The 17150-nt window shown below is 36.4% G+C and overlaps 1 long non-coding RNA gene across 1 annotated transcript; it reads right to left on the reverse strand.

The window, feature by feature from the left end:
* Window positions 1-6344: 6344 nt before the first annotated feature.
* Window positions 6345-6668, reverse strand: LOC121267616. The gene is made up of 2 exons (XR_005941050.1): window positions 6570-6668; window positions 6345-6396 (listed from the first exon to the last, which is right to left on the reverse strand). It is a non-coding gene; the product is annotated as an uncharacterized LOC121267616 (long non-coding RNA).
* Window positions 6669-17150: the final 10482 nt, after the last annotated feature.

The following is a 17150-nucleotide window of genomic DNA, read 5'->3' on the forward strand; positions in this document are numbered from 1 at the left end:
CACTACTGACATGTGGACATCCATTCAAAATCTTAACTATATGTGCATAACAACCCATTTTATTGATGATGATTGGATCTTGCATAAGAGGATTATAGATTTTAAGAAAGTTTCTGATCACAAAGGAATAACAATAGGAAAAGAGATTGAGTCATCTGTACTTGGATGGGGCATAAAGAAGATATTTACAATCACAGTCGACAATGTATCATCAAATACTACGGCCATCGATTATTTGAGGAAAGTTGCCAAACTTAGGGATTGTATGGTATTAGAGAATGAACTTATGCATATAAGATGTGCACATATTTTGAATTTTATTGTCCAAGATGGATTGAAAGAAGTTGATAAATCAATTGTCAAGATTTGAAATGCAGTTAAATATGTGAAGTCTTCCCCTGCAAGACTTAATAAGTTCAAGTCATGCGTATTTTGGGTGGTGTGCTTCTTTGTCTTGATGTTCCAACTAGGTGGAACTCAACATATCTAATGTTGAGTGCGGCTCTCAAATATTATGCGGCATTTGACATGATGCAAGATGAAGACAATGAGTTTGGCCCATATTTATGTGAGGTTGGACAAGGAATATCAACTTTGCATGATTGGGAAACTATTAAGGTTTTTGTTCAATTTTTGAATCTTTTTTATGATACGACTTTGTAGGTTTCAGGCTCAATTTATGCAACTTCAAATTTGTTCATTAGAAAAATATTTGCAATTTATAATCATTTGAACAAATTTTCTATGAATCATTTGAACAAATTTTCTATGAGTGAGAGTAATATGTTGAAAACCATGTCGGAGAGGATGTTGTTGAAATATGACAAGTATTGGGGGGATTTTGAGAAATTAAACAAAATGTTGTTTATTGCATCTATGCTTGATCCGTGCTTCAAGTTGGAAGTTTTGAAGTTTTGTTTTAGAAATATTCTTGGGGTTGATCGAGCATCTGAACTTGTTGATTGGTTAAGAAGGATGATTGAGCGGATGTATAAGCAATATTCAAAATTCAGTGTAGGTTCAAGTAGGGGCCAATCAAGTGTTGGTGAGACCCAAAGCAACACTTCTTATGATAATGCGGATGATATATTAAGTATGTTTGAACAATATCAAGCATCAAAGGTTGCGGTAGAGTCTAAATCAGAATTGGATAAGTATTTCATGAAAAGTGTTGAAGGATCGGCACCCGACTTTGACATTCTACTATGGTGGAAGGTAAACTCAATCAGATATCCGATCCTTGCCAATATGGCTCGAGATGTGTTAGCTATTCTCATATCTACTGTTGCTTCTGAGTTGGCATTGAGCGTTGGAGGTCGTGTCTTAGATTCATTTCGTAGTTCATTGGCCCTAACAATAGTTGAATCTCCTATCTGCACACAAAACTGGTTAATGGCTCCCTCCATTAATTATGACTCTCAAGATGTAATGGAGGATGCTGAAAGCTACAAGTTAGAAACTGGTAAAATTATTTTCATAGTCTTTTCAATTAAGTATATGTTTAAGTTTTAACATAATTTTTTTTTTCATGTAGAGATAACTTTGAAGAATATTTTAAATGAGGTCGATTGAAGATTACTTAAAGTCGCCTTTGGTTGGATTTTTCTTTTTGATATAAACAGTTGGATTTTTCTTTTTGATTAATTAACAAAAAGAATTGATTTTTTACTTAGAGAAACATGCAATGCATACAGATAGAAGTGTCCCCATTTGGGACTAGCGAAAAATGGGAGATTTCAAATACCTCTTGACCAATCCCATGTTCATGTCGAAGCATCGCATTGGGTGCTTCCAGACAATATTATTACCGTTCAAAATCAAAATGTCTACGAAACTGAAAAGCATTTAAAGATCTTTCTTCTAGTGACTCAAAATCAAAATAATTTTCTATTTTTCTAGATAAAATCAAAATGTAGTGGATTTTTTCTCATTGAAATGTAGTGGATTTTTTCTCATTGTAAATAGATTTTTTCTCATTGAAATGTAGTGGATCAAAATAACTTACACGATCAAAATAACTTAACTTTCTATTTTTATTTCAAAAAAAAAATCGAGTAATCGGGTATTCCGAAATCAGGGTCGGGTCGGGTCGGGTCGGGTCAGGTAATCGGCCGAACGGATAATCGGGTACTCGGAAGTGCATTGGAATCGGGTCGGTCGGAACAATGAATTTTCAGGTTGGATCGGGTCGGCTGAACAGTCCTAATTCTAACCGCTTAATTGTGAACGAAATGTATGCGCCTAGTTTTGGACTTTATTCGTTACAAAGAAAAACAATTACTTATGATAAATTATTTATCATAAAAATTATTATTTGTAATGAGAATGAACTCATTTTGATACTAAATAATCATTTTCAACGCAAATTAGTAGTCACATATAATCGTTTTTCTTGTAGTAGTAATTTGCAAGTTTTACTTTTTTCCCGTAGTTGGACTCGTGTGTATATATACACACACATATTAAAAGGTATATGGAAGATTAGGAACTTTATTGCCAAAATAGATAATTTGAAGAGTAATTACAAATTGGGTGCTAGACTAGGGGAGTTTGTGTATTTTTACCCTAAGTTCTATTTTCATAAAGCCTTCGTTAATTTTTGTATTCCCTGCGAGAAGATGTATGTATATTAAGATCAGCCCTAGAATCTAAACAATGTTGTCTCAAGCCTCACGTATATAAGATGATCAGTGCTCTTAACGTACATCATTTTTTAAAAGTCTTTAAACTCTCAATTAGTACTGTTTTCCGAAAGGACTGTTAATGTAAGAATCTATATAGATATAGATATCTAGTTCATCTTAAGGATTATTTTTATGCTATGTGTACATTTATGCAATAATTAAAAGATCCCCATAATAATAAAATTATAACACAAAATAGTCGTTCTCGACAATACCAAAATTTGCATGACTCCCTCAACGTGAGATCCACACATCATCATGAGGCGGAGCCAAAAAATAAAGATCATGAGAAATCCACTAATTAATTAATTATTTTTTATTATAGAGAACTGCAAAACGAATTACAATACTAATCACTAATTCACCCTAGAATTCAATTTACACATGTTTGTGAAATACGTAATAATATAAAAGAAATTACAAAAAAATTAAAATTAAAACGAAATCAGTTTAGACTGAGGCACAGAAATCTCACTTTCTTTAAGAAGATTCAAGCCTTCTACGGTGTATAAAATCTCAAATTAACCAGTGCAACAGAACTCCTTTTAACTTGACTCTTCCAGGATACAACAACCCAACTGATCGTCGTATAGCCACACAAGTGATTGAGCTCAAAGCTCTACCAAAAAAATATTTTTCTTTTATGTAGAAATACTCTTAAAATTATCTAGGTGTAATCCTCTTTTTAGTCTCTCTAAAAATTTTTCTCTATAAAATAACACCTCACTCAAATGGAAAATAATACTAGATGAATCCCCTCACTCAAATAAGCTCAACCATTTAAATAAAGAATAGTCGTTTTCCTCCATCTGGCAACTGGGCAATCAATGAAAAAGAAACTGACAAAAAAAAAAAAAAAAAAATCGTTGGCCATCAATGGTACTAATAGCAGCCAATTAGCTAACTTATTACACCATTAACAAAGAGCCGGTAAAAAAGAGTATTAAAGAGAGAAAATAATTCAAACGGCTTGGTTAGAAAAATACCGTAACAATGAGCAATAAAAGAATTAAAGCTGCCAGATTTTATTCCCAATGAATGCCTTAATGAACACGAACGTTTAAGCTGTAAAAAATGCTGCAAAACTTCAATTGATGGAAACCAACGGTTATGACCTCCTAAAAGAAATGTTATTAATAAAAATTATTTATTAAAAAATACCAACAACAGAAACGAGAAGCTTTCACAAAATGGGAGAATTATTTATCTGTGAAAACTCGAGACCTAATTTCTATCTTTTACTAAGCGACGTACGCACAGCCCACGACAAACCACCCAATTAAGAAAAAAAAGATGCTTAAATTAAATTTATAAACAGCAAAAAGTTTAAGGCTAGCTGTACTTAACCAAAATTATAAAGATAAAAAGAATCACAGTGTAGGAGTCGATACATAATATAGGAGCTACTCACGGTGGAAGAAGGTGACGTACTGCATTGAGATGGAAGAATTGAAGTTGGGATTAATTTGTCAAAATTTTTGAGAAAAGTGAATTTTGATGAAGACTTAAGGCAAACATTTAAAATATTAATTTTTAAAGTAATACTAGATACAGAATGTGTAACTCATTGTGTTCTCTTTGAAAAAAAAAGAAAACAGCAAGGCCTAATATTATTAAAAATAATTTTATTACATGAGTCTAATATTTATTTATTTTTTTTAAAATGAATATACGGCACTTGCACATCCTAAAACTACAAATATTATTTCTCTAATTTTTAACTATCTTTACATGAATGGATGGTGCATGCCACACTAAGTAGTGTGCCCAAGGTTAGCTTTCAAGTATTGTATTTTTTTTTTTTTTTTTAGAGAAGAGGACGGTACTCTAAATTTTATTGATTGTCCTCACTTGTGGCGGAGGAAAACCATGGTTACAACAAGACACCTAGGAGATACAAGTACACAAGATACCAAAATCCAGGCATCGTAAAACTAAACCATTCGGGATACAAAACAAATATCATAACAGTACAAGTCGAAGCAGTACAAGAAAGGAACCTGCAAAAGAGAAAACCAGGAAGGAACATAACAGGGCTAGACAAGATAAAACCTGCAAGAGAGAAACAAAAGCACATATATTTGGGAGAAATAAGACAGTAAAACCAAGAAACGGTTACCAAGGAAAAACCTTTACGATATCCGCAGATAAGGTAGACTAATTCTGTCCATGCGGAGGAGGCTTCTTTCAAGTATTGTATGCATATATGTGTATATATATATATATATATTTTTAAGAAAGAGTTAGGATCACATGTCCAAGAGTAATCTCTCTCCAATTTTATTAAAAAACTCCACTTTCGGCGTAGGAAAACCGTGATTACAATTTTTAAACTCAAATGAACCAACAAAAAAACCAAAACAAAACAATCCAATACCAAGTCTCTACCCATAACACGTTATTGATCTAATAGAAGAGCATCTGGTTCTATACAAACGGAAAATACCCCTAAGAAACCGAGGTAAATTTGAGCTATTATTCCATGTTTTATTAACACCATCAGCACCCAAACGAGCAAAGCCATCAGCCAAAGAATTGCATTCTCTATAAACATGTTGAAAGTGGAAAACCAGACCATCAAGTAACCTTAACAACTCCTCCCAGTAGTCTTCCAAATACCAAAGGCCACACCTTTTCTTCTTCAACCAATCTATTACTAACTTCGAATCCATCTCAATTTCTACCCTTTGTAAACCCAAAAATCTCACCATGCGTAGTCCTTGGAGCAAACCCATAAATTCAGCAAAATTATTTGATTGTATACGAGTATTTATAGCAAAACCAGAGATCAAATTCCCCTTATAATCTCTGATAGCCCCTCCTGCACCCGGATTCCCCAGTGAACTGCCATCAACATTCAACTTATAACAACCTTCCTAAGGCTTCGTCCACTGCATTATTTTAGAGTTTATAAACTTTCTTTTCTTAACATGGATATTAAATAACAGCAAAATCTCCTCACCCCGTCTAGAAAAGTTGGAGGACACCTTAAGGTTTTCTCCTACTAAAGCCAACCAATATGTAATCAAAGTCCAAACCGATTGGATAGACTCCTGCTTACCCTCCATTCTAGATGTACACTATCGAGTCCATAGTCTCGAAGTAATAATACAAGGCAAAAGGCCAATTAATTGACCACTCTGTGAGGACTGCTTTGCACGCCTATACTAACTTCTATTTTTTCCTTCCATGTTTTGCCTTCCAATAAAGGCATTCTAAGCTTTATAGAACAAGTGCGCCAATTCTGTTCTGCAAAAGACCCTAGTGCCAAAATATGGTTCTGGTCCTCATATCTCCCAACACTACAGCAATCAAACTTTGAGGCCAATTGGATTCCTGCTCTGTGAACTCGATCATCCTCAGGTAGAAAATTGTTTTGAGCCTTCCACATAATTAAAGACATTTTCCTTGGTACTGCAGGATGCCACAACCAATGTACCCACGACAGTTTACGAGCACGGGTTCGAATACAATCCCATGCCGAATGGGTGGAGAAGCTTCCTTGAGCACTCGGTAGCCAAATGAGCACATCTCTCCCCTGTTTCACTCTACCCAGTTCTTCTATAATATGTTCCGACTTTTCCATCCCTACTAGGCGATCAAATGCTTCAACCTTCCATCCCGCTTCTGTCTTGCAATCTGATAATAAAATATTCGGTGAATCTCTAACCTCCTGTTGATCTATAAGCGGGCCATCAGAAGACCACTTGTCCTGCCAGAAAGATAAGTTTCCATCTCTGACCTTCCACTTCGCATACCATTGCACTCCCGGCAAATTATGCAATATTAGTTTCCAGAATTTTGAACCTTTTGAAGGGTCCACACTAGAAATATGTTTTGGTCCTACATATTTAGCAAGAAAAAATTTTGACCAAATCGAATTACCCTATAGTAAATTCCAGACCAGTTTCATATGAAGTGAATTCTACACCTCATGCAAGTTACGTAGACCAATGCCCCCCCCGGAAACACCAGCCTACAAAGTTCATCCCATGCCTTACATTTTTTCTTCAGTTTCCCATCTCTGACTCCCTAAAAGAAAGTGCTCATAAGCCTCCTCAATTTATCCATCACCACTTTAGGAGTGTGTAAAATAGAAAGGCTATAAATAGGGATACTGTGCAAAACATGCTTTAACAGCAGAAGGCGAGCACCAGTAGATAATAATCTAGCCTTCCATCCCTCTATTCGATCCCGAACTTTGTTAATAATTCTTTCAAAATGTACCACACGAAGTCTTCCTGAAACTATTGGAACACCCAAATAATTAAACGAAAATTCCCCTTCACTAAAACCAGTTAAACGTAAAATCATTCGACGTCTCGATGGGGACACATTTTTGGAAAAATTGATAGAGGATTTCCTCTTATTCACTACTTGACCCGACCATTCACCATATTGCTTTAGAATTTTCGAGATAGCCTTCATAGATGTTTTTCCACCACTTGCCAATATCATTATATCATCCGCATAAAGTAGATGGAAAATAATAGGAGCTCCCCTCGGATGATAAAACAGAACAATCTTCCCCAATGCAACCTGCTGTTTTAACATCCTATAAAGGATCTCCACCACAAGTATGAATAAATATGGCAATAACGGATCTCCTTGTCTTAATCATCTTCCTGATTCCTTGAAAAATCCTTTAGGAATACCATTCATTACTACCGAGTACCAAGGAGAAGTAATACATTGTCGAATAATCCCACAGACCGACTCTGAGAATCCAAAAGAGCACAACACATGTATAAGGAAGTCTCAATCAATACTATCATATGCTTTGGCCATATCGATCTTCATCACAACATTTCCCTCATAAGATGGTTTATTTAAACCATGTATTATCTCTTGAGTTAAGCTAATATTTTCAAAAATACTTCGACCTTGAATAAAAGCACCTTGTTCCCGCGAAATAATTTTGGTTAATATTGAAGATATATGATTAACAAAATTTTAGAGCATGCCTTATAAAATACCGAACATAAACTTATTGGTCTGAACTTGTCAAATCTGTTAGGATTAGGAATTTTTGAAATTAATACCAAAAAGGAGGCCAAGTAAAACCTTGGAAGTATAGCACCACTAAAAAATTATGCCACCGCCTCAACAACCTCCTTGTAAATAATATGCCAACACAATCGATAAAACTCCAAACCGAAACCATCGGGCCCCGGACTACTATCTATCGAAATAGAGAAAATAACCTCCTTAACTTCCTGTTGAGATGGCACTTTACATAATTCAGCATTATCAAACTTAGTCACCACCTTTTCCACTAGTCTAGCCAAGTTTGGCATGACACCAATTGGCCTAGCCTTCAGAAAATTTTTAAAATGAGACAAGGCTCCATTATGCACTTGTTCCAGAGCATTAAGAATTGTACTATCAGAAAGTTGCATCCCCTTCACTTGTTTATGATTACGCCTACTAACTGCACGGAAAAAACCAGAATTAGCTTCACCTTTGGGTAACCAATGCTGCTTAGCCTGTTGCGATAACCCCAGCTCCTCTCGACCCAACCAAACCTTAAGCTCTAGCTGTTATGCAATGAGGTCCATCTCATCATCTTGAGAATAAGAGCGCGGTAGAGTTTCCTCAATTTCCTCAATACGTGATTCTAGACGTGTAATGTTCACATATGTCTGCCCAAATACATGTTTATTCCAAACTTTAAGAGCAGCTCTTAAGGACTTAAGCTTAGCAACAAGTATGAAAAAGGCTGAACCTGATACTTCTACTGCCCACGCCTTAGAAACATAGTCAAAAAATAATTAACATGAAGTCCACGTTTGCTTAGACTTAAAAGATGGAAAGTCGTAAGGAACCTCTTTCCCTACCAACGTAATTTGCATTGGTGTGTGATCAGATGACGTGTGAGCCAAGTATTTCAAGTGAGCTTCAGCATACTTAGCATAACCCAAAGCATTACAAAAACCACAGTCCAGACGAGCCCAGCTTCAGGTAAAATTACTATGGTCATTGCACCACGACATCGACATCCCATTAAATTGCATCTCCATTAATCCACATACATCAACAGAATTATTAAAATCATCAATTGCCATTGCGCTTTTAGGCCTCCCCCTACTTCTTTCACTATCATTTCTAATGATATTGAAATCACCCACAACATTCCATGGCAAATTATGCGTATCAGTAGCTTTTAAATCATTCCATAACCTTCTACGATCTTGATAATAACATTTAGCATATACCAAAGTCACGTAAATAGGTTTAGAATTTTCCAACATTCTCACAGTAATAAACTGATCTCCCATGGCTTGCACTACCAGATTAGTATCGTTTTTCCACATTAACCATAGTTTTCCACCAACAACCTCATTTGAAGCACAATCATCAAAGTTAAACCAATCTCTCCATACCTGAATGCGAGTATGAGACACCATAGGTTCAGCAAGCATTAGGACTTTCGGACTCAATTTCACAAGTAATTTCTTCAGTCTAGTTCTCGACATACCCAAGCCTCTCACATTCCAAAATAAATATGAACTCATCATAGATCAAGTCTGGATGGTTTGCTTTAAACCCTAGAAGAACCCCTGATTTCAACTGCCTTTTTTCATTGAGTTTCCGTCTCTACTTGTACTTCTAAATCTGAGACGCAATCCTTCCCTTTAGCCAAATGTTGTAAGGATCTATTTGTTTCTGACTCCGAACAAACCTGAATTTCACCATCTTCTCTTTCAAATAAATTAGGCAAATTGACATCAAGATCCTTTGGCCCCATCAGAATCTCGTTATTACAATCCCTATCAATCAACCCATGCTCCACCACGTTAGCAAAGCCCAAGAAGACCTCAGAACGAACATTGGCTCCTGGAACTCATGAGGCTCCGCCATCACAACAATATTCATTCCATCGTGATCAGAACCATCAACCTCAGTAAGCACAACAACAGATTTTTCCACTTGCATGGCCTGAACCTCAATAACAGGACTCTGCATGAGCATACTTTCACCATCAATGATTTCCACTTCCTTTCTTAAGACACTCATCTTATCAACCGGATTCGATTCTGTTTCCAGGATATTCATTGTTCGATTAGTTTGCCCCTCTTGAAAAATCACTAGATTGCTTGTTTCACCCTCTTGAAATATCACAACACTTTGCTCCAGAACAGTCTCCTTAGCCGCTAGTGTTTTATTCTAATCTCTACATACCCATTTCTGATCCACCTTCCCACCATCAATTTTAGGATTCTGATTGCCTACCTTTTTCTGAGCAATCTGTTTGCATGTCTTAGATAGTGTCCTTGCATATTACACTTCATGCAATATGCTGGTAACGTCTCGTATCTCACTTCCTGCAAGAAACTGTGAGGCTGTCTAGGGATACAAATCCAAAATGTTGTCAAAGGCTCTTTAGGCACATCCATCTCAATATAGACCCGCGCCCTCTCAGTACGAGTAACACATTTGGTAGGGTTATCCTGTTTTAGATAGCATTCGATCGGAGCCGTAATGCTACGCAAGAATGAATCGTGATAAAAGTTCGGGAGAAGGCCTGGTAAAGATATCCAGACAGGTACATTAACCGGTTCTTTATCCTCCTAAAATTTTGTCGTCCACTTAAACACCCGATAGATCACTCCATCAATATGTCGCCTCCCTCGTCAATGCTTTAACAAAATCCTCCTCAGATGACATCCTGGTGAAAACATTACGTGGCCTTAGCATTGACGATACATTAGGCTAATTAAGGAGACCCCATCTAGAACGAATGAAGGCTCTAATAGAGAATCGAAAAGGCACCATCGATTTATCAATTTCATCCTTAGTGAATAAAACACAAACTTCATCATCGACAGTTTTAGGAGCACGAAAAGGCACCAGTACCTCAGGAATCGGTTGAGGAGATTCCTAAACCAATTCCGCAAACGATTGTAGCCTAGGAGCCGTCACCGAGGTGGCCAAGGGGCCCTCGGCGGCAGCTATCATGAGAGAATGAAAACCCTTACAGAGAGGCCCTTGTAAAAAGATCTCCCCCCGACTCACACATGTATATATACACACATGCACGTGCATATATATATATATATATATATATCCATGCTGCATACACATGCATACATATACATATACATAGAAACAGTCCTACAAGAAGATAGTGCCTAATATTTGGTGTAACTAGTTGAACTTAAGCAAGTAGTGGGCGGTCAAACTTTGACGTTTGTTCTATTTTTATTGTAACACAAGTCAAGTTTGAGCTTATCTTTAAGTTTTATTTTATGTTTACAAACAACTCGTTTATTATTCAAGTTTAATTGTTCAGCAACTTAATTTTGACAAATCAGATTATTTATATCATACCTAATAAATTTATAAATTTTGACAAACAAATTTTGAGTTTTTGTAAATAAAATCATATGGTTTATATACATATATATGCCGATATCAATAATCATGATATTCATAAAATCCAAACAACATGCAATAGATCAAGCACATGAGTTCCCCTTATATTTTTAAATACTTAAAAACATTTTCGTTATAAAGTTAAAGATATATACTATATAACGTATCAAAAAAAACAAAATTATTACAGCTGCATTTGAGTTTGGCTGAATTGATCTTGAGTGACACAGCATTACCCTAATCTTATTTAAGCTTATCGAGTAATTAATCCAAACGTACAACTCGTTTATATATCATGTATACGTAATACGTACGTGTGCGTACTCATCCATATTATATGTATATATATATATATCTGTCCCAATAGTCACGCGCAGCATCACTAATGACAGATTGACAGCCAAGGATCGAGTATCAGCTGCTGACAATGCAGTCATGGTTATCTTACAAGCAAATTATATATAATTAGAGGAAAATGATACACACGTCACTTTTTTTAATATATTAAATAATTATATTTTAAAATGAAAAGTAATTTAATAAAATATTTTATAAAAATAACGTGACTTTATAAAAACATATTTATTTTAAAATATATATTATAAAATATGTTGTAAAATATATTGCGTAGATATCATTGCTTATAATTAGAAGTTGATAAACGTTAAGGACTCCTTTATTTTATTTTTATAGATAAGATGAGATGAAGTAAGATAAAAATTAAAAATTGAATAAAATATTGTTAGAATATATATTTTTAATATTATTTTTATTTTAAAATTTTAAAAAATTAAATTATTTGTTTTATTTTTATAAAAATTTAAAAAAATTATAATAATTAAATGAGATGAGACAAGAATGATCGTGTAATTGGCCATTAAAAACAAACACAAAAGTTGTTCTTTTTATGGGATATTATTAGTGCTTATCCATGTGAGGTCTGGTGGACACTGGAATATTTAACGGATGATGATCTATGAACTAGGCATTGTCAAAAGAGGTGCTTTCCGGATAGATTTTCGTCACTCATTCGTAAAGTTCCAAGTGTAGCCGAGTCATCAACTTCCAATTCCGGGTGGATATCGTTCATGGCATTGATACCACATGACTTTAATATTGGGTTTATATATCCTTCTGATGATTCTTTTATTTATTACCGATTAATGTCATTAAACCAACCTAAAAGAGACCTCTCTTTTAATGTGGAGATAGTTTTTCAAATTGTTTGGCCGGCGCACGTGTATATATCACATCATGAATAAGAGAAAGTGGTTTTCATGTCTATAATGGCCGTGCACTAAAGTTACTGGTTGGTTTGGCGGCGGCCATACGTTTTCGTGCAAATCTAGATCATAAGGAGAACTTGGAGTACCACACGAACTCATCACGATGATCATCTATAAATACCGAAAATCTCTCTGAGTTTGAACTCCCCAGCAGTTAATTCACCACCATTAAAGCAATTAGCTGCATGTTATAAAGCTCCATATATAAAGATCAGGATGCCAAGTTTTAGGTGCTCGGCCATGTGCATTGTCTTGGTCCTGCTTGTATGTGCCAGCAGGAGTACCGAAGCACGCCGGCCTCCCGTGAGGCCAACCACAGAGACCAGGAGGAACCTAGCCTTATTACTGGATCAAGCTGCCTCCAATCTGGCGGAGGCGAAAGAAACAATCGCCCGAAAGGGGCTGGGGAATACGAACGAAAACCAGAGTAACCAACCCAAGAGAGTGAGTCCAGGCGGTCCTGACCCACATCATCACTTTGTCTATTTAGGTTTACCATGATCCCTTCTAGATTGAGAATAAGAAAACGACAGACATATGAAGTGAGCTTTAAAATAATATTTATTGAGCATTTGATAGTACTGTCCGAAAGTTTCTAACTATATATCTATCTTGAATTTACTTCATATATCTATCTTTTTTTTCACTCTAAATACTAGACTTTCAATATATAAAATCTCAATAGAAACCCATCACCCCCGACCAATTAACCACCAACAGTAGTACCCTCTCATCATCCTAAGTTACCATGCAAGCTTGTATGCATGACTTTTGTAGTATAATTAGTATTAATGGACGTTTCCAAATGATCATATATCTGTCGTTTGAGTTTTTTTTTTTTTTTTAACTGTACGTAAGGTACGTATATAAAAGAAAGATGCATGCATGGATTAAGCGGAAGAAAACCGAAAGATCGAAGCCCATTAGAAGTCGCGCGCTATTAAAAGATGACCACTAAATAAATGAATGGCTTCACTTTATAACGTGCTATATATAGTACTTAATTTGCATGCAGAAGCTGGTTGAATAATATTTATTTTTAAGATAAAGGGAATGAAAGAAGAGCACGTAATTAAACCAACTTCCACTTTATTTATTTTTATTTTATTTATTGGCATGCGCGAGATCCCTTCCAGGTTGCATGCCTGACTAATATTTTAATTAAGGTTGAAATCCATGTAACAGTATGCGTCAATTAGTGCAGTACTATTCGGGCACTGGATTGATCTCTTTTTGTAATGCATGTCAACCTCATGATTTGTTCTATAGTCAACTGCGTACGCACTCTTTGGCTCATTCTTATAATTCAAATATTATTGCATCTGACATCAATGATCAACGAAAATATGTCATGCTGGCCTGGGAATCATTATATTAATTATTTCAGAAATAACTAGCTAGCTGTGAGATTTTTTTTTATATTATTATTATTGCATTTTGATCTGTTGTGAATATTGTTTGAAGTTATGTATCTAATTTTGATCTTTTGATTTTGATCTAATAACTAGTTGACTAGGCTATCATGTATATATAGTTCATTATTGGTCACAACTCCAAATTTGATATTCCAATTGCGAGCCACTTTATCACCAACACCTAATTACCTCCTAATTTCTATAGCATTGATTAAGGTTAAACACGTAGTTTATTACTATTTTAAAGACTTTCATAGGTTTGATTGTCCCAGAGATTCCCTAACGTTGACTTCTTATGTATTGACTTCAAATGACAAAAACTAGTGGGAAAAAGAAGGAAATGGGTCAGGGTACTCGTGTAAACAACCGGACCTCTGTTTATATTACTATTTTCTCTTCTTCTCTTTCCCAAATCTTAAAACACATGACATTTAGCCCTTAGGGGCCTCGATGCTCGGATCTTACAAAAGAAAATTGGAAAACAAGAGCCCTTGCAATATTGGTTAATCATATGGAAGTATATATCTTTTATTCTTTACTAATATATGATTCTTTCCTAGCCTCCTCTTTTTGATTTCGAAATATTTCTAGGATGAAAAAACTTTCTCTATCTAATTGTAGGTGGTCGTTCTCTTTAGCATGTAAATTAAAAAACATTGCGGGAGTTGTGATGCCACTAGATTGTTGTGCAAAACACACACACACATCAACGATGGTAAATTAAAGTAAAAGCAAGCACGATAAAGCACACGACACATAATATACGTGATTCGGCAAATTACCTACATCTATAGAACTGTAAAAATCTTATTAACCAGAGGATATTACAATCACTAAATCTCAACTCACACTCTCTATGGCATTTTTACTCTCTCACACAATTTACACTCACTTGATAATTGTTCTCTCTCAAAATATGCTGAAACTCATACAAAATAAGTCAAATATAACATATTTATAGTAAACGGCGCTGGAAATCCTAATCTAGTAAAAACTACGTTCTTTGCTCAAGCGGGGTGTTGAGCGAACAGCCAATCAACATTGGCTCGAACAGAGTGTCGAGCGGGACTCGAGCGAACGCTAGGGTTCATGTCTCGCTCGAGCCCACTTTTGCGCAAGACTCGAGTGAACTCAAGGGTTGAGTTTTGCACGAGCCCACTGTCAAGCGCACCTCGAGCGAACTCATGAGTTGAGTTTCGCTCGAGTGCACGTCGAGCAAACTCTCTTTTTCATGATTTTCAGCTCCAAAACCAATCTCCACCCCAACAATCTCCCACTTAGAGACTAGGTCTCCACATGCCAGCCACTGTTTCCAATCAAGCCCTATCATCTCTGCAGCTCACAACTCCCATCTTCAAGCCAAAAGATGCACTAAAATCAAGCCTGACTTCAGTCTTCCATGTACATCGCCCTTAGTCAGCACATCCACTGGTGACTCAAAACTCCCAATGCACCAGGAGTATCCGGTCTCAAACCGATCTTGGCAACCTCAGCCAACTTTCTCAGGCTTCCATGAGGAACGACAAAGCTGACTCCCTTTGGCTTATTCATATGTTTCGCGTGATCAAATCTGCCTTTTTGCACTCTTGTATTTCTCTTCACATCATTGGATCCTAATGTTAAATACAAAGAGTTAGATCTCTTACCATGCTCTAAGACCAGCGCACCTTTAGTGATCTTCCAAACTCCTCTAGAGAACACTACTGTATAACCGTTGTCATCAAGCTGTCCCACAGAGATAAGGCTTTTATTCAGATCTGGAACGTGTCTGACTTGTTGTAAAGTCCATACGCCCCTGCTTGGAAGTGTGATGTGCACATCACCCACTCCCACTACATCTAGTGCCTCTCCATCAGCCGCATACATCTTCCAAAAATCACCAACAATATAATTCTGCATGATTTCTCGATGAGAGGTGTATGGAACGAAGCCCCCTAAATCCAACACCCAATCATCAATCGAACTGTGTACTGCAAGAAGTAAGGCATCATGAATTTCTTCTGCTACTACATTCACCGCATCATCCTCAACACTTTCTTGATTCCTGTAGTTTTTCTTAATATAACCCGACTTGCCACAACTCCAGCACGTAATCTGCTACCTAGATCTCGTCTTACTCTTTCCCTACTCTTGGAGTTTGACATGTCATGTCCTCTATCCCAATTGTCAATATTCGGGACCAATCCTAAACCCGAGAACTCGCTCAAGTCTTTTCTACGTACCCTTGAAGCAAGGATCATGTCGCGTACATCATCATAGTTCAGTTTCATCTTGCCGGATGAACTACTCACAACAATCATCATGGCCTCCCAACTATTTGGCAGCGATGCCAACAGAATTAACGCTCTGATTTCATCTTCGAACTCAATCTTTACAGAAGACAATTGATTTGTGATCGTATTGAATTCATTCAAGTGTTGGGCCACAGACATACCTTCTGACATCTTCAGATTGAACAATTTATTCATCAAGTGCACTTTGTTATTCACTGATGACTTTTCATACATACCTGGCAAAGTCACCATGAGATCTGCCATGGTTTTGATCTCTTTACTGACATTATGTGTCATTGTTCTGGACAAAGTCAGCCGAACAATTCCAAGACCCTATCGATCTAACAGGGTCCACTCAGCATCATACATGCTCTCCGGCTTCTTCCCAACAGTGGAAGGTTGAGCCTCTTCTCATAGAGATAGTCCTTGATCTGTATCTTCCAGTACCCAAAATTAGTGTCATCGAACTTCTCAATCCAGGGTGCTTTCACTTTATCTCCAGCCATTATTCTCCTTCAAATCCAACCTTGGCTCTTGATACCAGTTGTTGTGCAAAACACACACACACCAACAATGGCAAACTAAAGTAAAAACAAGCACGATGAAGCACACGACACACAATACGTGGTTCGGTAAATTGTTTATGTCCACAGAGATGCAAAACTCCTTATTAACCAGAAGAGATTGCAATCACTCAATCTCAACTCACGCTCTCTAAAGCCTTTTTGCTCTCTCACATAATATGCACTCACTAGACAATTGCTCTCTCTCAAAATATGTTAAAAGTCATACAAAACAAGTCAAATATAACATATTTATAGTAAACAGTGCCAGAAATCCTAATCTGGCAAAAACTGTATTATAAGGTTTGTGTCTTGCTCAAGTCCACTATCGAGCGAGACTTGAGCGAACTCACAAGTTGAGCTTCGCTCGAGCCTATTGTCGACCGCATCTTGAGTGAACTCATGGGTTAAGCACAAGTCGAGCGCATGTCGAGCAAACTCTCTATTTCTCGATTTTCAGCTCCAAAACCAATCTCCACCCCAACATAGATTTTATGGGTCTACGATGTATATAACTTATCAACAATTAGAAATCCTTTTCAAGGGCCATGTA

Source organism: Juglans microcarpa x Juglans regia, chromosome 5S (assembly GCF_004785595.1).
Source record: "Juglans microcarpa x Juglans regia isolate MS1-56 chromosome 5S, Jm3101_v1.0, whole genome shotgun sequence".
NCBI lineage: Eukaryota > Viridiplantae > Streptophyta > Magnoliopsida > Fagales > Juglandaceae > Juglans > Juglans microcarpa x Juglans regia.